This window comes from Amia ocellicauda, chromosome 1, assembly GCF_036373705.1.
Source record: "Amia ocellicauda isolate fAmiCal2 chromosome 1, fAmiCal2.hap1, whole genome shotgun sequence".
NCBI lineage: Eukaryota > Metazoa > Chordata > Actinopteri > Amiiformes > Amiidae > Amia > Amia ocellicauda.
In genome coordinates this window covers 39,280,385-39,306,124 of record NC_089850.1, presented here as the reverse complement: position 1 = coordinate 39,306,124, position 25,740 = coordinate 39,280,385, and the positions used below count along the sequence as shown (strand labels likewise).

Sequence of the window (25,740 nt, the reverse complement as noted above, 5' to 3'; positions counted from 1 at the left end):
TATATTTTGATTTCAAAGTCCTTTCAGTAATGCAAGCATCACCTGAGTATTGATCTTCATTGTTTTTAGCAAGACCCATCCCCATTATATCACAGTTGCTGCATTCCAAGACAAGTCTCTAAAATTGGCACGACCTCAGTTATGTGTCATTTTAAACTAATATCTATTATCATAACCCTGTTTCTACTGCTAACAGATTAATGTGGACAGAAGAGATTCAAGTTCATGTTTATAGAGGCAAGAATGTCTTCATGTGTTTTCTTTATTGATTATGCTTTACATTTTCCATTAAAAAAAAAAAAAACAACAACAACGCAGTAGCAGCTTCACTGAAAAGCATGCCATCAAATTATAGACCTTAGTCAAAAGTGCTAAATTAATTCAGGCGATAATGTATAAGCTTCTAGCACCCAAATACTCAAAACAACTGCTTTCTACCTAGTGTACTCCAACAGGTTAGCTTCAGACACACTAGTGCTGACATCTCCTGCCTTGGTATCATCTCATCCTCAAGGGACATGTTATATAGAACACATACAGTTACAAATACAATCACAACTGGCATTACAGCATTTATAAGTTAATTTACAGTGAAAAGCATGAAGTCTGAAAGTCATCAAATCTAAGACTGATGATTTAAGGCTCTCTCATCTTCTCCCATCTTGACAATTTCTGAGAAAAAAAAGATGAGAAACTGCTTTTGGGTTGTTGTACTCTAGCCTCCAAAGCATGTGCTTTCAAGGAAACGTTCTTGTCACTGAACGTATGACAGAGATGAGCAGCCTGTGGGTGTTGAAGAAAGAGCAGCTGTCTTTTGTTTAAGATATGACTCTTGTCAGGCACTAATTATAGTTAAACTAACAAAATCTGCAATGTTTTTTCCTTTGATGATTGAGATGTTTTAGCATACTTAGATACCGTAAATGTTAGGTATTTTCCAAGTAATATCTGTTATATAGAGCTTTTTATTCAAAAATATTTATCTTGTTAATGACAGAAATGATCAACCTAGAATTTCTAATGCATTAACACACAGCATTAACTATTTGTGTTTGTTTATTCCATGAGGAAGTAGAAACAAATAAAAACAAAAATAAATAAACTGTGGCTTTCAGTCTAATATATAAAAGCACATGCATAACAGTAAGGGAGCCCTAGCACTATAGAGTTATTGCTGAATCCTTTTCTGAAAAGTTTGATTATTCATGTTATTGTGGCAGGAATATGTGCAAAGCATGCTTTGAATGATTTCAGTTCCACAAAGGCCTTCAACTGAACATGCCTATCTCTGAGCAGAGGTATAAAAAGGAAAAAATAAAAAGAAATGTGGTTAATTTGTACCCACAAACATCCTTGTGTGAGTTATGCCTGGACATACTCATTCCATAGCATTAACAGCCAGCCACACATAAATATTGCCAAAGCTTATATAAAAAATAACTTGTGCCAGAACTGTGTGTAACAATAAAAACTGTATTACATAGAGAATCAGTTAATAGTTTAAATAGGCAACAAAATACAATTATAGCTTGTATATAGTGAGTACATGTATGCATACGGTATATATTATAGCCATTGTATATGTAACTCCACAAATAAAACGTCAAAGGAAATAATTATAGGATTTATGTGATTATAAAAATAGACTAATTTTAAATAAATACGAATTACAGAATATCTAAAGAACAGGTTTTACATATCACAGCAAAAATGTGCAGATAGTGTGAAAAGAAATAACTGTGGCCAATACAAATTTAAATAAATAGTATGCTCTAATAAAAATAGGCAAGTTTCCACAACTCATGTAACAATATGATTTAAAAAAGTAAAATATGTCACCTGAAATCAGACAATCAATACTAGGGTAGTGGATATACATGTGTATATAAAGAATATGTAACAAATTAAGGTATACAATAAACTGTTGTTATATTACATTATATTCATATTGACTGGACCTGAAGAATTAAAATGTGTTTGTAGCTACAGTCCTTATTGTGTGTTTCATGTTGGGACTTTCTTTGTTTGGCTCTCTTCCATTAAATGGCTCATAGCCAGAAGACAAAAGTGTGTGCCAAAATCACAGAGTTTTATCACCTCTATTTTAGTCTATCTGTTTTCTGCATTATATTTTTTATTTTTTATTTTAGGTGATTCTGAACAAGAAAAACAACTTGAGGAAGTAGATTAGTAGGTCTACTCTATAGTTAAAACAGTATATAAAAATATACAGTACATAGACTATAGTTATATATTTTCTGAAGACATAACTATCTCATTCTACAGTTTTCTCCCATGTTTTAATTGGGATATCCCATGAATAAAGGGTAGGCTGTAGAAAAAAAACAAAAAAAACAGGAAGCAAATAAAGTTGCATTGTTTATAATCGAGAATGATAATCTATTTAGATTTCTACTTTTATTCTGTGGTTCTCTGCCATTGTTTTTGTATTGCGTGAAAAGTTCATATTTTTATCAGGGTTTTATACAAGTTCAGATCATACATTATGGAAAGTAAAAACTGTAAATATCAAAAATATATAATAAGCCTCTATAAAAAAATCTGATTCATAGATGCTATTATAAAGATAAGACTCTTACGGGACTAACAGATTATGTGCCCCGTTGTACTTTAACTAAGGGACAATATACAGGTTCAGCTTAATATGTGGAGGTCAATCATATTTTCTCTACCAACTGCTTGGCTATATTCACAATGTGTTTATATTTACCAGTAGAATTTGGTTTCTTAAGTCTATAAAATAACCTATGAAAGAAACAACTTATTCATGCCTAAGAGCATGTTTATAATGTATTTTGGATTCTCCTTTTACCCTTCTGTTTTATCTGTTATATTATTTAGTGAGAAAAAATCCCCCAGAGTTGTGAAGTGGTGATACATTCTTGTTTCATAGAAAGCCACTTTGTTTTAATTAACATTTCTGTTCTGAACTGACCAACACTTGCTGAAAGGCAGGCTAAAAGGCCATAGAACTACCTCTTCAAGTTAGTACCTCCAGCCTCAAACGTGTTTGAAACAATGGTAACATTTCTGCATTTAAGAATACAACAATAATTAGCCATCATGCTATGGAGATATTGGGACACAAATGTAAAATTCAAAGTTAAGCAGCTGTCTCACGTGTCCTTAGTTCTAACTGAAGTTCTGAATGTTATCACTGTCCTGAGAAAGATTCATTACTACGACTAGTTTCCAATAGGAGGTGGCAGGTTGTGCTGTGCCTGCCAGAAATACAAGTCTGTCTTTTTCTGTATTCAGTTTTAGAATGTTTGTTCTTTACAGCAAATACTGTTGGTAATGGCAAATACCAAAAGTGAATATAAATCGATGAGTAATAGTGAGATGTAAGGTCAAGTTAGGGTCTTGTAGAGATGTATATTTGTGTCATAACTGACAGTGTATTTTTGGGGGGGTGATGACATATATTTTTAGATTCAACAGTGATGGTGAAGGAATGACTGATGTCAGTTTCCCATCACTCCACAGTAGAATATACTGTTTTCCTGTGCCCAGACATGCATGCCAGAACAGTCATGCTCTATAGAGCTCCTCTTGGACTTATTTGCCCACCTACTCATTCATCCACTCGGCACATTACTCACAAAGAGTCTGAAATGGTCTCAAAGACAGCGGCAGTGTAGGATGGCAGTTTTTTTTAGTTTTTTTCAACACAGATTATATTTTATTGCTTCAAACCATGAGATAAATGTACGTAATTCAAAGGGCACATTTATTCTTATTTCACTAGGGTCTAGTCTTGTGACTGCACACTGTGTGGGCTTACTACAATAGCCTTTTTCTGAATTTTGACATCACTGCTCTTCAATTATCTTCAGTGGTGTTAATCTCTTTTATGTGGGGCTGTGTTCCTGTCATATGTTGTATGATACCACTAAAAGAAATTATGCAATGCCTCAGATTCAGAGATTTGAATCAATTGTTTTAGATCTATAGATATAAGGGATACTGATTAAGAACTGAACATTTGATTACTGTTCAATGAATTTGAGTATTGACATTAGTCTGATACTACCAATATTGATTTACAAAGTATTTAATCTTTGAAGTAGGCATTATGAATACATCTGGCACTTTTCAGTGTAGCACTATTCCAAATATGTGGTTCAGAATACCTCTCTCGTATTCAGAATAGTACTGAAATACTAGCCCTTGTAGATAGCTTATTTAGAATATGCTACCATAGTATAACAGTGTTATAGTGTTCCACTAACTAAGGAAGTGATGCAGTTACTTTGGTAGCAGTATTGTTGCTTGCATATGATCTTTAACCTATCACGTGGTGCACTGCATAGCATTATAGCTTTTGAAATGCTCTGAAGTTTTTATTTGCTTTATTCTTTCCACAGATTACTTTTGTAGTCTGTATATTTTGTTATTGTTTCGTGCATTTGGGTATTATGTTTTTCAATGAGAAAGAAACATCATGTAAACTAGGGATGTGTGTATATATATATATATATATATATATATATATATATACTATTACCACAGTCACTTGAACACAGTTTTCACAGTACTGCATTCAGAACATGCGTTTTCAGAATTCCGCTTGATAAAGTAGTGGTTATTTCAAGTTAAGGGTGTGAATACTTTCAACTACAATGGGGTGTACATGGATAAATACATATCTATATCAATATATATATATATGCTTGCCTTTGACCATCTACAGAGGGTAGTAAAGGCGCTTTCCCTCACCAACATACTGTATTTCTTATAAGTGAACAATAGCTATATTTATATTTAGTCCTTGTTATCTCATGTCTCTGTCTTTTTCACTTGTCTAGTGTGTCTGCCTCATGCAGTACACAGTCCTGCAGCCAAGGTACTTCTAGATCAGATGTGCTCTTTCACTGATGGCTAATATTGCACCGTGAATCAGGCAATATAATAAAGGCCTATAGTCAGTGTAACATCAATCAGTTTAATTATTTGCACTAAATTTGCACAAAATTTCCAGTAGAATATCTAGTTATCATGGCCAGTTAAAATCTTAGGTGAAATAACACAATTACAAAAGTCATGTAAAAATACTTGGACTTTAGTTATAAAATAATCAAATACATTTTATTACAGGTAAGCATTTTCATTTATGCTATGATTAAACAGCCCTTGCAACAAAGCTACATACTAAAATAATTAGCCTATATTTTTCATTTACACACTTAATAATAATAATAATAATAATAATAATAATAATAATAATTAGACCACCTCACAATAATTAAAAAACTGCACTGCTATTTGTTTTTGTAAACTCAATATATTGCTACATGTCCAGGTGTCCCATCCTGGGTGTATTCCTGCCTTGCACCCTATGCCTGCCGGGATCGGCTCTGGCTTCCCCGCGACCCTCACCAGGATTAGTTTAGAAAATGGATGCATGGATGGATATTGCTACGTATAGGTGTAAATTAACTTTTTTAAGATTGTGTGGTTGGGAACAAGAAATGACGCGAGTTTGTGTAACACTTAGTCTTCATGACATCACAGTCAAACTCGTTCAGAGCAATTATCATAGCTGAATACTTGCTTAGGAATTAGGTAGGCTCTGTACTGATTCAATGCCTCTTGGGTATTTTTTTTGAGTAATTACAGCTACTGTCTTTATGGCTTTTTTTTTTTTTTTTTAAATGGAGTCTTTTTATTTTTAAAGGCCCCCTGATTGTTTTTTGGAGAGTTCAGTTGGGACAAGTCACACTGGAAACAAACAGCAATAATGATCTGGCTCATGGGCTCTCTGGTTAACCAGACTGTAATTTGGGGACTGAAAAGAGCCTCTCAGCGCTATCGAGTATTTGTTTACCAGAGATTTGAACTGAAACTTTCTGCTGAGACTGCAGGGTACATAGCATAGCACAGTTAACCCTTTAAGATCTCTATAACGCTTCCAAGAACATAATGTGTGTATGTGTGTGTAGATGTGTGTGGTGTGTTAGAATTTATGTTTGTGTATTTTAGAAAAATATTACAAATACAAAAATAATACAATCTTTTATATGTGACTTTAAAATTGTTAGTATGTACATTACTTAATGAAGATATTAGATGTATTATTTTTATGCTAATGTTTTGCAGGGCCCAGTCTACACTGTGCACTGGGACCCCTTGGATCATAAAGAGATGATATATAGGATTAATTAAACCAACCACAGGTCTTTTAGGGAGGTTCATTTTAACATTCAGTGAAGCTACCACTTTGATATTATAAAGGGAGATTAAACACTAATAATATATTTTAATGGCTTTTGAAATGCTTTGTGGAAGAGAGAAAAAAACATATTAGACCAAACAGAGTCAATGAAAATACTAAAAATATTTTGAATGCGCACAACTGTATGAAACAATGCACAGACAATAATACAGTGCATGTCTTAACTGGAAAATGTGGTGTCTGCAGATAAACCCACATAAAAATTAAGCATAATTATACGGCTTTCCACTCTGAAACTACACTTTCTCTGATGTAACAGTGAAGAAGAAACAGAGAAGTAAAGCCTTAAAGCCGATGTAATTGGAACTGTGACTGTGGCTGTCTGATCAGAATTTGTAAAGGTAACAAGAGAATTACTCTTTTACATTCAAACGTTCAAGTCAGTGATCGGCTAAAAAACAATGTGAAATAAATGCAGTACAGAATGCATTCCACTAAATGTGATTAGTTGAAAATAAAATTACTATGAGCAAGACTTCGGATCTCATAAATTAGAACTTACACTTAATTAAAGAAATGTAGATGCACTCAAAAATACACATTCAACTACACTGTAATGACACTGTAATTGCATTGTTACAATACTGTACCTATGCTATTCTTATATGATCAGCAGAATAGATAGAGGTATAACTTGAGTTATGTGTTACGTTTACTGTAATTACTTTTATTGCTCTAAATTGTTTAAGTTGATCAGAATTGGTGTTTTGAGTTTTGAGAGATACAGTGTGTCACATCCTGTGTTCTTAAGTCTTTCATTGTAGATTGGGAGCTCTCTGAATTGGGTATTTTGGTAGTTATTGGCTTGATAGTTATCATTATAGATAATTCGTTATTTCAGACTGTTATCCTAGGTCCTCGTCCCTTTTATTGTGAAAATTAATGGTGTTCTTTTAAGTCAGTCTCGCATACAATACCTAATGCGATACAAATTGTACTGTACAATTATCTCTTCCCCTGCATTGCTATCAAATAATAGAGTTGATTATTTATTTTTCCAGGATGCATTTCCACTGGAAACTCTTTTTTAATCTCTCACTTGGATTCAAGAGCTGTAGTATAAAGGAAAGTCATATTTATTCATAAGTATGTATTTGCGAATCATGCCTTCCTAGCTGATATTAAAAAAGGGATGAAAACCCACGATCATTGCCGGTGTTCACAATTGTGCTTGCATACAGCATTTGTCAGCAGAATGACGGCTAGATGTGCTAACACACTGTAGTCGAAAACAAAGACTTATTGTTTTGTTTTATTTTTGTCCAGGTTGTTTTTCACTCATTAAAGTACAGCAGTTTATGAAGCTTTATAAAAACGTAGCAATAATGGGTTGTGAATCATTGCCCTCACATACTTTTAACAAAAGCCTATTTTTTTCTCTTAAAAGGATCTTTTTTGGCTTTTCTATAATGAAAAGCTTAAAAAAATGTTGAAGGGATTTAATAGATGGTGCCATTTCCTTGGGGATGACCGTATTATTAATTCTGCATCAGTAATTCAGTGTTTTCAACTTTTTTGTTTTTCTTGCGTTGAACAGCTGTCCTATTTCCTTAAGGATGATTCAGAATCAATTAGAGTAAAAACAATGTGGGATTTGAAAGTCTTTTATTCACGCCTTAAAGACTCCATACTGAAACAAGACACTGATTACTACACAGTAACTGTAGCACCTTCATGGATCCTGTGAGTCAACAGCAGTTTGAACTATTTTTTTTTTCTATTCCCCCAACAGGAACAAAGCCTTTTGAAGAGAGATATTTAGTTAAGTTTTTTTTTTTTTTGGTATTGTTTATGAGTTGGAATGCAGCTCAAATCTCACAAGAAAGAGCTAGAAATGCTTGTCAGCAAGTCTCTACTCTCATATCACATCTTTCTGAAAATGGTGCAAAGCTAAAGCTCCCTGAAATTATGATTACTCTATTTTTATTTATTTTTTAAATGTAAGACAACTCTAGCTGAATGGTTCAGTGCTGAAGTTTTAACTTATATATATATATATATAATAATAATAATAATAATAATAATAATAATAATAATACAAAATAACTTTAGATTTGAATTTTGTGTTCTTTTGTTAACAATGCTTTATCAACTTATTTTGGCTGCTGTGTTGCATTCGTATCTGCCACAGAGATTTCAGACTTTAGGGCAAAACCTCACACTGTAGTTGTATATTACATTATTGTGCATTGATCACAGATTCTTAACATTCGCTTCCTATAAAGTCCCCTGACATGTTGGCAATGTGGTGCGATGTTAGTGTATTGCGGCAAAAGTACAAAGTCAGTTTATGTTAAAGGTACTAATTGTTGGGACAGGGGGTTTGTGTCTGTGGTTTTCTTCTACATCCCCAGTTCTGCCATTGTCACTATAATGCAGTCTGTCAGCTCAGTGAGTAGCATAGAAGGAATTCTGTCTACTGAAGAAACAGTTTTTATTGCTCTGGGTGATAACAAGACACACGATTACTCACTCCCTGTTCCCCTGAAGACATTTAATGGTAACAGACAAAACACACCAATCCACTTCAAAGCTTGAACCTCTGAACAATGCCGATGCACACTCTTGCTCTCTCTCTCTCTTTTTTGTACATATTTTATTTCACTCTTTTTTTGTCCTGAAAGCTTTTATATTTATTAGCTTCTCACAGGTGCTGATCTCTGATTCAGCCCTGTGTAATGACGAAGCAGTGCTATCATGTCTATGCCTTCTCTTTGTTAGAAGAGAAGTGTAAAAGAATAGTATATAACCGCCTACACACTACCAGATGGATGCTGTGTGCATTACCTTATTGCCTCGGCTTTCTCATGTGTTGCACTTGTAAGCGCCTTAGAAGCGCAAACCGATCCATTTCACACACACATTCATCCATGTGGTCAAATTACCTTGAAGGGCTTACACAAGTTTTTGTCTTTAATGCCACCTCATTCTCTCAGGTGAGCATATGATACACTGTATTACAGTCAAGTGTCTTGCAGGTCCAACAGATAGTGATTCATACCTTTTTTCTTTAAGGATGGATAATCACAAGATGACCAAATTAGGAGATGATTCACATGTATCTTAACACTCTTGCAGTGCTGGCCTTTCCATGACTGTCACGCTCCTCCAAAACGGTATCGAGAGCTTATGCTCATTAATGTGTGACTACAGTAATCTAAGTTTTAGTTGAGTTTTATAGGTTGCGAGAGATAACAAAGACCCTTATTATATCAGTTTGCAAGCTGACGTTTCTTGTCCCACATACACAAGAACTAGCTCTGTCATACACTTAAATAGTCCAAAGTTCCTATTCTTGTAATCGGTTGTGAGCATGATCAGTTGATTGATATTGAAGTGGGAGTTTTAATTACTCTTTAGTTTGTATTTTCAGCTTTGAAAAATTAAATTATGATTTGCCAAAAAATATACAATAACAGCAAACAGAAAAGCTGAACCTTATGTATATGATAGATATGCACACACATACACACATATAGATACTTAATTGAGTGTGGGGGTATTTTCTGATTTCATTTAACCTTTGACTGTGAGTTTAAGTCATGCCATCACAAAATATCACTGTGTTCAGTCTAATTAGATGTGTTGGCAGAGTGAGCAGTTGCTAAAATTACACACTTTTCTCGGATTCTGAAAACTGACCCATGCCTGTAACAGTATTTTCCAATGTCCTGCGAAGACTAAACTTGCTGTTTTCTTTTTAAAGGGCTTCACTTCAGGAAGCCAGACAGACTCAGAGAGCTTCTATATTTACCTGGTGGTGCAGTATCTGGGCAGAGTTTTGCAGTGATTCAGACTTATTGCGATTTTTACAATTTAAGTGACACAGTAATGAAAAGTATCTTTTGGTAATCCTAATGATAAAAGTTACAATAATGTAGTGGGGCTGAAAATGTGTACCTTTAACAGAAAAAACATAAAGATTGGAATTTATAGTATTTTACCTGGTTTTGAAAATCCATTAACATCAACGATAGATACTGTAGGTATTTTAGAATACAGTGAGTTATGAAAAAACAACAACCTCAAAAGTTAAACCTGAACCGATATGAAAATATTTCTCCATCCAAGAACAGATAACTTAATGGTCTTCTGATTGCATCAATGTGCTGATGAAATGTGTAACTTTGAATGGTTTAAAAAATATTTAGATATATACTTTACTTTAAAATGTGTATTTCTCTGTGCTAAGAGTAGTATGCCTTTAACCTTTTATGTATTTATTTTTCAATAGCTTTTTATGTTGTGTTTTTAAAGAAATACAGAATATTGTTGATTTTTAAAATATGGGCTTTCAAATTAGATTTTGTTAAACACTTGATTATGTTACTAACTGGTCAAACAACTAGGATTTTCAAATAACTTTTTGGGGGATGGATTTCATAAACTGATCCAAATCATACATACATATTTATGCATACATTATGCCTGATGAACCGTATAGATATATTAATCTTGTATATCTTCAGTGATGCCACATTTTTTTAAACAAAAGTGTCAGGTTACAACAAATAAGATCTTCCAGTGCTGAAATATTTCCAGTACTGAGAAATACTTGGCTGGAGTCTGCCTTTTACAACATGATCCAAATCTGCTTTTATAGTTGTGTCAAAACTATTTGATAAAAACATTTTGAATTTCAGTGTTTTTGCCTGCTGTGTGCCTGTCATTGAATCCGAGTCACAGTGTAAAGCAGAAGATATTGATAATTGGGAGTGTAATTTCCACATTATAAACAGCTCCAAACTGTTCCCATTCCTCACATATTTTTTCCCGTATAACCCTTGTGTGTATCATATTATAAATATTTTAAAGTAATGCCTCAGTCTAAGGATATTCAGCATTCCTATAAAGGTTAAATCAATACGGAAAAAAAGAAAAAATATTTGGCTCTTTTCCTCAGCTGGGCCAGAACAGGTAGTGCCTTGTTTAGGGTACCCCTCAGTTTCTGGACCAGTTCATTATAGTAGAATCAAAACAGCTAACCAGAGTCATAGCCCTGCATTTCAACGTGAAATATTTCTTCTAGAAAATGCAATTAGTCTGTAAAGCGTAACACTAGAATTTTCTAAGATCTAAAATGTGACCAGGACAGAATTTTGACAGCCTATTCTGAGAATTACCGCTGGTGGTAAAATTATTTTCTTTCAGATTTTTTTTTTCTTCTTAATATAATATTTTTGTTGCCTTCGAAAAGAAACATGAATAAGGTAGGTTAAGAAGATGCTTTAGGACAGATTAATATACATGTACTTTTTCTAACACACTCTAGTGTAAAGGTTTAATATCTTTTTGGAAACAATAACACATCTTACTTAGCATTCCTTTCACTTTGAGTAGGGATTTAATTTGCAATAACAGGGTGTATTATGTAATATTATGAAACAATTAACTGAAAGACAAAGAAGACTTCATGGTGTCTGAAAGGTGCTTTTAGCTTTCATGTCAAGAACAATGAGATTATAATATTATGAAAGTAGCACATTATATCCTCAGGTTGTCTGTTTTAGCTTGTCTCTTACATTGCTTTAACATTCAGGTTATACAGTATATTATATAAAATCGTGTCTGTACCAATTCTTATAAGGTGTTCGGCATTTAAAAAGAGAGAGAGAAGGAAAGAAAATATTTATATTGCGTGACCGTATTTGTATTTTTTTTCTCTCTCTGTGTTAAGTTGTTGAAATTCATACCAAAAATAAATACACAGCCAGGATTACTGATTCCTGTTCTTCTTTTTCAGAATTCAGTGTTTAATTAAGAAAGAAAGTGGTCTAGACTACCCCGCCTGTTGAAACTGAAGACAAAACATGAATTTACGGATAGTCTACATTGGTGCCCTTCTTACGCTGCAATTGTTGGATGTGTCCTTTACGTGAAGTGGAGAGCAAATAAACTGTGGTTAGACTGATGCATGCGTCTGCATATGTAAAGCGAAGGCAGTCATCACAATACAAATTTGCCTGGATAGGTTTTAAATGTACAAATAGCAAGCAATTCGGTAAGGAAAACAGTTGGTCTTTAACCATATTCACTTATTAATTCCCTATTTCCCCAATTCCCTATAGAATATTATTAATGTTTCCCCATTTTAATTATCTAAAAGTAAAAGCTTTTGTTGACATATTGTAGTTAATATTTTCTGAATTACTCTAACGGTTTGTTGATAGACATTCCTCTAGTTTTATATTGTATTAGATGCTCTTCTCTGTGGAGGATATATATTTTTGTTTCCTATTTTCATTGTTTTGTTTGGCAGGATGTGGCTCTGTACTAAAGTGTTAACTTATTCTTCAGCGTCTCTTCCTTTAGGTTTCGCATGATACATCTAAGCTTCATTTTATGGCCTCTAGGAATGTTTTTACAATTCTTTCTTTTCATGCCAGATATTTTGTTTTTGAGAAGAAAGTTGTATTTAAATGACTATAAAAGTTAATGCTTTTAATCTTGGCGTAACCTATAATTATTAAACATTCTTTGTCATACATATTTCTTAGAAACTTACTGTCATAAAATAACTTACAGGGGAAAAATGGATTGAACAAAGCTTGTTTTTGCAGTTGATGAACATTTTTACTGAACAATGGAATTTCACGCGCTATGCAATACTAAAAAAAACACAATAATGCTAACCAAAAATATCAGTTTTCTGAACTTGTATAAAGTGACGGGATACGGTACCATTATAATTAAGGTACCATTATAATTGCCCATGCTCTTGTAATTTGTTTACATTTTTCTGTGTAATTGTATGTTCTATATAAATTCACATGTCATTTTAAATTACAAATTAAATATCACCTAAGTGGTAACAGCAGTTGTTTGATTTAATATACAAAAATGATGTAATGTAGTATATTGCTGAACAAATCTATGACAAAAATACACCCATAATAGTTTAATAATACAATCATGAATACTTAAAAAGGCTATATGTTTAGTTTGAATGTTAGCTAATACTATGTGTTCCTGACTGACTTTATCGTCGTACTGAAGTCAAAGCTTGGACTGTACTGTGTGTTTTAGGAAAGCTGGAAAGGTACATTTGAGTGGCAAAAAGGGCCGTTTGAGATATCAGAACAACTCCTGTTACAGTATTTTACATAATATTGAGAACATACCCAACTTTATGTGGTCTATTTAAAATCAATCTGGGCAACTTTTACAATTACACAACTATTAAAATAAATAAATAAATAAATATATATATATATATATATATATATATATAGAAACGTAATGTCATAAAATAACATATATATATATATATACACACAATAAGAAATATATATAGTATAAATAGTATATAGTATAAGTATATACTGTATTGTTTTGCTATGTTTTTTATTTATTGTTTTTGATAATCACATGATTGATAATATAGTGTACCATCGCTTGCACTTCTATATTTAGTGTTTAAAATTGTAGAACTGCTTTTAAAAAATCTATTGAAAAATGTGGCACTGTTAAGACTTCAGCGTTTGTGTAAATGTATTGATTAAAGTGTACTATACATGTTTTTGGAAGTTGTATCTGCTATTTTTTTTACTAAATGTATGAACATCTTTACATCTGGTATAGATTGTTAATTTCCGTCACCTCTGAACTTTTGGTAAAATTGATAATACTTCTGTTGTAACAAATGTGACAGTTTTCAGTTAGATGGCCTTAAGGAGTGCCTCTAATGCAAATCTTTTTCTATTTATACTCAATGAAACAGTTCACATACATATATGCACTAGCCACAAATGTTCCTAAAATACAGAAATACATTATTCTGGATTGATACTGTACACTGCACATATAATTTTATAGCGTTGTTAGACGTCTTATATTTTTAACTATTATATATAATAACAAGGTTAATGGTGATATGTAAAAACTAGAAAACTTCAGAAAGGATCATCTGTTCTATTTCATTAATGTTACGTTTAATAGTTATCAAAACATTTTGTATACTTGTATACTATATTTTATAAAGGTCTTCTACACAGTAGCTACTGAAGTTGCAAGCTGTCTTCTCAATGTCAAGTTACCTATTGATTACTGACATTCAATGTTGGGGTAATGTGGTACAAAGAGGATGTCTGGTTTACTTTTAAGATGTCTACTCATGTCTGACAATGAAGACCTGTGGTCAGATCTGAGTTTTGGGATTATGCACTAGAGTCTTCCTTCGAAATACATATTGGGTTACTTCTAAATGATTTTTGGTTCTCTGCTAATTTTCCTAAAAGCTTCGAAAATTGCCAAATGATCCAAGCTGCTTTAATCATGTTTGTTTTTTCTTTCTTTCCATCTATTCAATTTTTTGTCTCCATCCCGAAATGGTATCGCTGACTTTGTTTTAATTGTTAATAGATGATTATAATCGCAAGAATGAAATGTACCATTTGCCGTCTAGTGGTGAATCCAGTTTGGGAGAAATGTATGTGATCGGCTCTATCGGCCAGATTTCACTCTAAGAATGCCACACATGGTGAAGATTATTATGAGTCCTCTGCTGGCAATATGTGAAGTTATAAAAATGTATCCGGGCAATTGCTTTTCTTGATCTTAAAGCCAAGTTAAATTTAATCTGATTAAGTGTTTGTCCACACTGACTGAACTGGACTCTTGTTGCTTTAAAGTGCTGAAGGGAGCACTTACGCATTTATTTAAAAACTCAGGATTTTGGTAATGATGGTTTTCTAATTATGCCTTATGTATGATGCTGGAAGGTGACACATGCTTGCTTTTTGGAAACAATACATCACACAATCTATTTACGCTATAAAGTTTGCCTTAATGGAAGAATAGGGGATAGTCATGTCTGATGTGTTTAAGGTTAAGCATAAGCATGTATCAACAGGTAGGTAAACAGTATTTGAATGACCTAAGTTAATTTAGGTAATTAAATTGTCTGTGATTTAAATGGCTTATATTGTGTAGAAATTGCATGTTCATGTTCATGGTACAAAACAGCATTACAACAGCCAAGGCTTGTACTTCTAAATACAGTCCTCTGAACATCACTATAAAATAAGCATGAAAAGGTTCTATGGACTTTGAGGAAAAAAACATTTAGATTTCGTCACGTTTTTCCTGAATTTTGCTAAATCACATTTTGCTGTACTTTATATATCTAACCTACTCTACACTTTTCCTTGTGTGTGTGAGGTTTTATTAACCTTTAACCTATATTCCTAATAATATTGCCCCCTGAATCTTTGCATGGCTTGTTCCTTTTAAAGCCTAGGTGCACAGGTCATGTTTCTTTTATTCATGTTGTTTTCCTTTTCCCAAGTCAAGTTGTGATAGCAAATTAAATGAATTAACCCACAGTTTTCAGTCCTTTTAGACCACCGCAGTTATAAATTAAAAGCACATGGACTTCAGAGCAGTAGAACAAGTTTGTAATTGATTAGCGATGGTTAAAAATACTGGGGAGACTTTGTAAACATCTGCACTGCCTTTGTGTTAATAAAGTGCAATCTCAATTCCCTTAGGCTTAAAGTCACTTTGTGAGACTCATCCTTTCTGTGCTACACACATTTGGTAGTGCATTCCCTGAACAGAGCTTTTCTGTATGCTATGGTCACTATAGTGCAATTGCTAAGCTTTGAAAATCAATGTGACAGCTTTATTTTTTAATACACTGTAATTATGCTAAAATATATTTTCATAGATTGTAGATTTTTCATAACTAAGTACAACATAATGCAGACAGTAATTGTTTGTAATTTGTCACTACATATTATTTGTTTTATGGCATTGTATGGCATTTCATTTTCATACAGTATCGATATTAGATGAAAATAAGTATATGGGCACTTTGAAAATATACAGTCTATTTATTAGATAAAAACGTATCAAAGAGGCCATCTTCACAAGCTGTGTAACTGAAGTTTATCATTAGCTTTTACTATTGTACCAACGTGTAAAAAAAGTTCAAGCTTTGAAGAGTCTGTTCTCAAGATATTGTAATTATAAATGTGAAGCTGTGCTATTAAAACTGCCCTTTCTGTTTCTCAGTATGCACTTCTCAGTATGGTGAACATACCTGTTTTCACATTATAGCAAAGAGATTGGACAGTAGGGTGGTGTTTCAATAAACTTAGGATTTATTAAGAATTCTGGGGCTATTAACTTTTATACATTTATTTTTGGTATATAAATAAGATATGATTCATGGATTTTGAAAAGAAAAAAGTAATTACATTAAACATGAATTTACTCCAATAAAATATATTGTTTTGTATTATTATTGATAATAAAAGTAATAATAATATAAACAATTATAAGGACAAAATTAAGGACCTTGTTTTAATACCCTGTTGTTTTTTTCATTGTTGCATATAACACTAATGTAGTTTTGTTTGTAGTATTACCTGATCAATATGGATTATAGCACAGTATATTTTCACCCATTCATTCAGAATAAAATCCTTTATTGTATTTTCTCTTTCTCTACATCACAACACACATTCTGAACAGTGCATAACATTTAATGTCCACTTTTTGCAACTTGTTGTTTATTGTTTTGTTATGTTTCATATTTTCTTAAATCTTAAATCAGTGCCTGGTGACAAAACTAACTGGTGAATCCTAGCCAATTAAAAATGTGAAGGAGGTGGGGAAAGCATGTTTTAACCACAGAGACTTGCTTACAGCTTATAGTTAATTTCCTGGCTGTACAGTAGGTGTCTTTATAGACATAAAGCTTTTAGTATTTTTTTAACATGATGGACATCATTGAAATTCTGTAAGTGCACAAACTGGGGTTCATGCTTTTTGCTGTGTATATTGGTTGTATACTTTTTTCTTTTCTAAAATTAAAAATGTTACAGAAGACCTGTTCACAATTGAGTTAGAGATATCTTGCACTGTTGATATCTATGTTATACAGGTATTTTGTGTGGTATACCAGACATTTGGTAAAAATGTAATGCTTGTAATATTTTGTAATGTGGTTCAAGACTTATTAAACATAACATGATGCATCTATTCAGTGGCAAAAAATTGTATACAGCTGAATGAAGTTGTTTTAAATCACTTATTCCTTCCTGTTGAGGATTCTTTAATGAAAGGTAAAAACTGAAGCTGTATTAAGAACAAATATTGAAGACACTGGTTCTGCATTGTGTTATTCAGACGACTGGACTTTATTCAAGGTATTTCATTGTATGCATGTCATTTTGTTTAATCTTTCTGAACAAATCTGCCTATTTGTCAGCTTTTTTCATATTTGATGTGTATTTGTATCCAGATACGATATCATTAGGTATTGGGATCAGCAGAAAAGCAAGAAAGGTTTTTACCTTGATGTGAAATAAAATGCTGGTCAAATTAAATTAGTTTTATTTCTGCGGCTTGCTTCCTGGTCCAATTTGCGAAAGCAACCAGGCGACCAAATGAAATTGGTTATATTTTTGTTATGGGCTCCCGGTTTTTCGAAGTGCAATGCATGTGTGTGAAAGATGTTGCTAGGTTAAATATTTAGGTAATTTCCTTCAAATAGTAGAAACTGTGTAAGTGGTCAGACAGAAGAGTGACACAGCTGCTATGAGCTGGTCAGACCAATGCCTCTCAGACTGCACGGGGTCTAACCACATACCCACAAATCCAACTTAAAATATCAAACAATTCCTGCATTCCTCTTATACAGAAATATTCAACATCTTGTTTTAATGTTAGTCCGTAAATTGCTGCAGAGTGGATGTTTATACGTGTTCGAAATCTCTCTATTGCACATTTCTCATCATTCCCTAAATGTAGGTCTAAGTTGTACAAACATGTCAACCTTTAAGTATGCTTGCAAACATACACATGATAAACATTACGTTTTTGAAGTAGCTTTCATTTTGTGCACTACATTATTTCGAGATATGATCAAAGCAGTGTAATTTTAAACTTGCTAATGATCTGACTTCTTTTCACCGGCTTGCAAGGAGCTAGCTTTCCATGAATGACCAAACATTGAAACACATTTTGTAATTCAAAATAATGTAAAGAAGGACTTACCCCAGAAAAAGTTTTGCTGACATGGTGTGACAGAACTGAATAGACTGTTAGATGCCATAGCCACTCTTGATTATTTTCTGAAAGATTCTTGTCCTTTTGTGGTTTCAATGACCCTCGAAGTCCTAAACTGAAAACACAGACCATATCAGGAAAAATCAACCTTTATCCACAAGACACAGGTATGCTGTTTGCTGTCAGTAGTCTGTACTGCCACAAATAACATGCAGAAAGCAAAAAAAGAAAAGAAATGGGAAAAAGGAGCAGAAAGTAAGAACAAATATTTGATGGACCAGTATTTGCTGCATAGGCTGTGTGGTTAGAGTACTTACTGACTTGGTCGGTCTCTGTGACTGGAAGTGACCTGCGGAGATTAACCATTTACGCACCAGAGGCTGCTTCTGTCGTCCTGGAGAAAATTTGCACCGCACTTGTGGTTCTGTGGTTGTTTGTGAGGCGAATGAAGCATTCACACAATCCAAAAAGGCATAAGCTTTAAAACTCTCTTTTTTTCCTTCATGTGCTGTTACTGGAGAGGCTGGGTCATGTGGTTGTGACATCAGAGCACAAAAGTTAAGTGGGACAGCCTACCGTTGTGGCTTTTTTTTTTTTCTCTTGACAAAAGGCCCGTGGTACAGCTCTTCCTGGCATCCAGAGGGATGCAACTTTTTAATTTACATGAGTCATGAGGATTTGGAGGCAGTACAAATGCTAAGAAAGCCCAATCTCATTTGCAGATGAAGCATATGGAGAGCAGGGCTTTTAAACTGCTCTCTTGCAGTGTAGTCCTCCACTCGGTTATCATATCACTGGAAAAGTGGCTGGCACCGTTGCCGTGTAAAATTCTGAACAACAGTGATGATTTACAGTAAATTACATATCTGGACTGCACCACAATCTGGGGTCTGCTTCGTATTTGCTGGGTGGATAGTTTCCTTCTGTGTTCTCTTCTCTCTCTCTCTCCCTCTCTCTCCCCTTGCTCTCTCTGCTCTGCCTCTGTTACTCATTGTGCCGCGCTTCACTTTGAGAGCTGATTGCCGGCTGCTTGCTGACTGAGTGGTGTGCTCTGTACTGTAATTGGCTCTCACGGAAGTGACAGTCTGGGGATTCCTGTATGAAACCTTAAATCACGTCTGTCTGTCTAGCAAACTACCTTCAGGAAGAGCTGGCAGTGTTGGATAATGAAAATTAAGCACAGTGATTCATCAGTCTGTTTCACATGCCACAGAGACTCTTATTTGGCAGCACATTACTATGTCTGTGAACGCTGGCTTTAGATGATTGTGTTAGCAGGTAAAATATGCAGGTATTAGGGTATTGTAAAGTGTAATATAACTTGTTTATTTTCTTAGGTCGGATCTCAAGCCTTTTGAATCAGGTTTTTGTCATTACATACAGTCAGAGTATTTTGATTGTTTTAGACTTGAACAGATTGTTTTTTAACCCATTGCTGACAGGTTTTGAGTAATTTAGTCATATATGCAAATCAAGGTTTACTGACATCAAGAATGTACTTTTGTACACTAGTAATGTGTACTATATATGAGCCTTAACTTTATTTATCAAATTATAGGTAAAAGCTTCTTGTGAATATCTTCTTTTCCTGTTTAGTTACTGAACAAATACATTAAATGTAGCAGTAAATAACACTGGGAACACACAAACTATCTATCTCTGTTTATATTTCAGCTTGCTTTTGATTTATTTTCTACTCTGGCCTTTTTGATTAAACATTGTTCAGTCTTACTTTTATTAGTAATAGCAGTGATTACATTACAAGCCTCATCTTGTGTGCTTAGAAGAATTCAAACCATCGCAAAGTACGTTAAGAAAGCCTAAACCCTCACCACAAACCCTTCAAATAATTATAGTTTAATTTTGTCTGGTTTAGGCTTTTCATTGAAGACTCAACTGAATATAAACGCCCCTCATCAGTAGTTCAGTACCCAGATTTTGGGTGTCGTCAATTTTGTCTAATAAGTGAACCCATATGTCTGAGCATTGATATAGTTCAGTGAATATGACACTTGGATGGGCAAATGTATGCTTCTGGTTATCTCTCTCTCTCTCTCTCTTTCCCTCTCTTTAGCTTTGTCTGTTTCTTTATGCATTTACACACACCCACACACACACATTTATTTGTGTAGTCAAAAAGTAATTGGCATTCTGAAACACAAACTCTTTTAAAGTCTAAAATTAGATATTTTAAAAGAAAATTGTTAAAAAACTAAAAATATACCATGAAGGAATTCAAGGCAACATTACCACTTTCAAAATCAGAATGTCTCCTAATGTTATTGCAGAATTCCCCTCCATTCTTCTCTCAGGACCGTGCTCACTGTAATTCAGTCCCAGGAAACTCCCGTTATGATACAGCATCTTCCACACACTGGCTATAATTTTCATCCTTTATAAATGTCACAGATCTTAGCTTTGAATAAATCAAAATCACTATTTCAGTTCCAAAATTGATTCAGTGAAACTGTAAATCTGACTGGCAGTGCGGATGTCAAACCCAGTCGTCTCAAAGGCATTCAGAACACAACCTGAATAAAACATTGCACTGTAGAAACGGAAAATGGGTGCATGCACTGGCTCCGCCTGGCACAAGTTGACCAGCATCGATGTATGATCCTTGTCTTTGGTTATCTTTCTGGTTATACATAGGGCTTTATTACTTAATAATACAACATCTGAACCTACTAGGCTTGTGCCGATAATATAGTATCAGTAATGATCGTCGACAATCATGTACATCATCCACAATAATCCGTTTCATCAGTTGGTCTTTAACTTTTGCATCAGCACATCTTCACCTTTGCGGCTACCCTGCTCTCGCTTCGGGCTATGCCGGAGGGGAGTAGTGTGCTTGTTGTGAATTTCTTGACAAAGTTTTATTGTTCACATCAGAATTTGATTTAGTTTCTATCACAGCTCTGGGGTATTTAGCATAGCTTTATTATATTTAAGAGAAAAAACACAGATTTTCTAGCCCCCTAAAAGTAAAAAAGAAATTGTAGTAAAACCTGTAATGCCATGAAAAGATACGGCCCCGCCCCTCTCCCCACTGCTGTCAATAACATTGGCGATATGTAATTTTTCATATCGCCCAACCCTAAAACCTACATCAGCTGTGTATCTTTTTACAATAGGTAAAAGAATGTCATCCCTTAAGGCTCAGGGACATTTTCTGTACAGACTCACTAGGGAGGAGGACTAGACTGGCTGTATGGGGACATAAATATCTGCTTGTTTATTGTGAATTCCACGTTAATTTAGCACAACCCAAGTCTCTATTGTTGAAACCAAGCTTTCAGTGACCTTCGTGAGGTTGTAATGCATCTCTACAGAGTTGTGCTAGTTGGCCTGCTTAGTGCTGATGTTGACTATGGACCTCTCTGTTCTCAATCTTCTACATTGCTGAAAAGCAGTTTTTCTTTCTGATCTGTTGAATATCGGTGTCCTGTCCATAATATCTTCACATAGTTTTTAAATCCCTTTATATCTAGCACTTTAGTGGGGTGTTGTTTAGCAATACAAGGGGATTAGACAGGCTTGAATCCTCTGATTTATTTAATGTGTGGCATTGTATACTGTCCAGCAGTGGGAAAAAAATCTGTATCTGTACTGTACTCTGTATGAATGCCTATTAATTAATATTACATTTTATGAATAATAATACATTTATTACATTCTCTACCTCAGTATATTTTTTAGAAAGGTTTAGAAATTTATGTAAGAAAACGATCAGAAAAAAGCCTTTCTCTAGTTTTAAATGAGTGGTTAAAATGTGATACTTAAATTAATATTTTTAGGAAAACTGAGGTTGGGTGTATATGCTTTTAATGGGTTAATTTATTTTAATTTAATTTAACGGTAAAGGCAAAGATGTTTCATATGTATGTTCCCTTTAATAAATATATTTTTTCTCTTTCTTTTTGAAAACTTCAGCTCAAGTAACAGATGTGTAAAAAATCAAGTTGCAATACTTAGGGAGTAGTATAGCAGTGAGCCATAATTACTTAGTAGTTTAATATACAGCTCCTGTCTCCTAAAATGAAGCATTAACAATTCAGGATTTATGCATCTCTATAATTACAGATGTAAATAATCACAGCTTAAACAAAAACTAGATTCATATGCATTGCATTTTCATTTTATATATTCTTGTGTGCTCAAATGTGGTGTAAAGATCTACAAAATGTGTCATTTTTTGTTGTGAATGTCCACTTAATAGAAATCATATTGGTCTTAGGACGGAATATGAGTAAAATGGAGATACATGCATGTTTTCATTACCAATTTATTTTCAGAGTACCATAGAGTACTGTTAAATCAAAAATTAAAAAATAAAAGACCCTCCACCATTTCCTTGAGGCTCTTTCCTTTTTGGTCTTATTTTGAAAGGCATGGATATGAAAATCATGGAAAATTTCACCCAAATGGCAGCAGAGGATGTGGCTAGTCTAAAACAGGAAACTTTTCACCCACAATGCAATGTTCAGTGAACTACCACTTAATAAAATGTATTGTAAACATGCAGTTGAAAAATCAACTAAAACTATATTTGCTCCCTATATTAGATAATGCACTATATATAGATAGAGGCATAATTTACAAATAACACTGAGCTGCATCATTTCCATGCGATTCCAAGGCCAATGCTAGAAAGTGATTTGTAGTTTGTCTTGGAAAAAGAAATTTAAACAATTTACCATGAGTATTTAATTAAAGATGGGACATCCTTCCTGAAGAAGTTGGATTTCAGCTTTGAAATGTTGCTGATTTGGTTGTGATCTCTGCTATTTTGTTTTGCATTATTTCACAGAATTATGTGCAAGCATGTGTGTCTTTAACTGCTATGTCATATATAACGGAACTGTTTAGTTCAGATTTTGTGCATGTTTTGCCTTTTGAGAACACCTTGATATTAAAATATTGACTACTATTGATTTTCCTGCAATTATTAACATGCTTTTCAATTGTAATTTGTGTGGGTGCTGGAAACTCTTGTTCTGAGTAAGAAAGAGAGCGCAGGACAAATTCAAGACCCCCATTACATTTAGCATGCTCGATAATTTTCATTATCTACTGGGTTAGCAATGTACAGTTTTAATAGGTGAACATTTAGCAGCCAAATACAGACTTTTCCAAACTTTCATTCTAGAACTTCAGAGCTTTTTCTTACAGTGTGTTAACGTGGTCCCAAGCTCCAGAGAGAGAGAGCGACGGCCGTAGTTGTGTATTATATCGTACTATATATCGTATTCTGCCTTTATGAAGAGCTCACTTTTTTGTTTCCATCGTGGGTGCAAAGTTATCAAGAACAGCTGCAGTAGGCCTGCTGCCAGTGTCTGTAGAGTGTCAATAATGTTGGTGGTCCAGAGGAACCCAGCCTTGGAGTTTGACAGGTGAGACAGAAGCACGACCGTACCCTCGCCATTGGATAGGCCTGGACTGTGGTTTGAGAATGTATACCCTGCCAATTATACATGAGGGTCGGACCACACAGGGATAAAAAAAATACATTAAAAAAAAAACATTACAAAAATAAAAAATAAAACATTATTACTGGCTTTTAACAAAATACATTTAAATAGTCTATTATGGGTGACCTGATTTCCAAATGTGCTTTCACAGTGGAGTCCAGTAGGATTATATTTCAGCAGAATTCAGGCATGTCTGCCTATTAAAATCCTAGGAAATAATTGCTGTACGGATATATATTATTATTTTATTTTTTAATTTCAATTCTGGACACCGTTTCCTGCCAATTTGTGGATGCGCTCATTTTGGTGAATGGTAGATTCCCTCTTTTTTGTACATTTAAAAAAAACTAAAAACGTATATTACCTTTTATGATTTTCGGTGGAAGACAAATATTACTTTATTTTTACTAATGCCATTCGCTCGCAAAGTACAGGGCAGATGCTGAACTAGTCACAAGGCAATGAAGGTAAATTCTCTTTCTCCAAACGTTTCTTGATTGTTGAGTGTCTTTCAGATAGGCTCCCCTTTTAGAGCAACAGAAGCATGCAGTGTATGAACATTTCTTAGATTTTATTAAGTATTGTAAAATTATATCAAAAATGTGTACAGTGCTATAGCAGTACTGTATATAAACATATAAATTAATGACTTATGATAAGATATTTAATAACAGGTGTTTATTAATAGTTATGCATTTTGCAAGAGCATTCCATCTGGCTGACCATCTGAAGCGGTCAGTGGACCACACAGACCGATAATTGAATGTAAAAAGGGCACATTTGTGTGTATTCATAAAACACCCTGTTAGTTTATGCTGTGGTTATTACAGTTACTGAATACACTTTCTAACTTCTTAATGTGTAACAGACACCACTTGTGATGAGCTGTCTTGCAATTTGCAAATTTGTTTAAATATCTTAATTAATATGGACTACAGTTTTTATAGTTCATAAGGTTCAGTCTAATGTGAAAAGATTCACACTTAATAATGGCGATTTTGTGACAACATTTTCTTCTAATACAAAAAGGCAAGTATTGGAGAGAAACTTTATCCACACTTAGAATAGTTGCGCCGAGAGGATGTTGATGTTGTAGGTGTATGAATTGTTTGCTATGGCATAATTTTAATGAAAATAAATCACAGTTTTTCATTTTACAATCATAGAGTACTGTAAATCTACATTTTATTTATTTTTATTTTTTTGCTTCAGGGGTGACTTCCAGTTCCTTTCTTGTGGGCTTGACATGGTCTTTGTAGCTTTTTTTAGAATTGCAGTTTCTGAGGAAAAATAATACTGATCTTTTAAGAACAAGGGAAATATTTAATACCAAGTGGCGTCCTTACAACCTAAACATGAATTAAAAATAGCTCAGAAAAGCTGAGATTACAACAAATTGCAAAATGGGCTAGTGGGATTGTTGGATATAACTACAATGACATTATTTTGTTAAAGAAGAGATTTTGGTTTGGTGGCTGACCATTGAAAATTAAAGTGATTTCTTTTTTCCTTCCTTTTAATCAAGGATCACATCCAGTGTAAACAAGCCTCTACCTACACTGAAGTTCAAACACCAGGGGCTAGGAGACTTAGGCGATGATTTTCAAGGTTTCGGTTGGGAGTTTGTTTTATTTGCTACTTAGAAACTCAGAAAAAAAGCCACCTATGTATCTGTTTGCTCTACATATAATTCTCTGTTCGGCCACCCTACATTATTTCAGTGTGTGGCTTTGGCCAGCGATTAAAAGACTCTTAGGTTTCTCAAAACTATTTTCTTATATTTTCACACCCACCCTTGGCTTGATTTTGGTAATAGAGAAAACCCCATGTTGGCAAAGGTGAAGACAAGTTGAGCTGTAGCAAAGATTTTGATTAGAGCAACAGTGTCAGAAACCTAGTGACTATAACAACAGCAAAGTGCCTTTAGTGTGATCACATCAAACATTTCCTCAATAGCTTTATTTGTGCCTGGTGTTTTGGTCATTCCCAGTTAGT

The 25,740-nt window shown here is 33.9% G+C and overlaps 1 protein-coding gene and 1 long non-coding RNA gene across 3 annotated transcripts in view; one reads left to right on the top strand and one right to left on the bottom strand.

The window, feature by feature from the left end:
- The window catches only part of supt3h (SPT3 homolog, SAGA and STAGA complex component), a 174,984-nt gene that overhangs the window by 16,427 nt on the left and 132,817 nt on the right, over nucleotides 1-25,740 (top strand). The window lies entirely within an intron of this gene.
- LOC136749812 (uncharacterized) lies at nucleotides 348-18,789 on the bottom strand. The gene is made up of 3 exons (XR_010816796.1): nucleotides 18,589-18,789; nucleotides 18,260-18,386; nucleotides 348-672 (listed from the first exon to the last, which is right to left on the bottom strand). It is a non-coding gene; the product is annotated as an uncharacterized LOC136749812 (long non-coding RNA).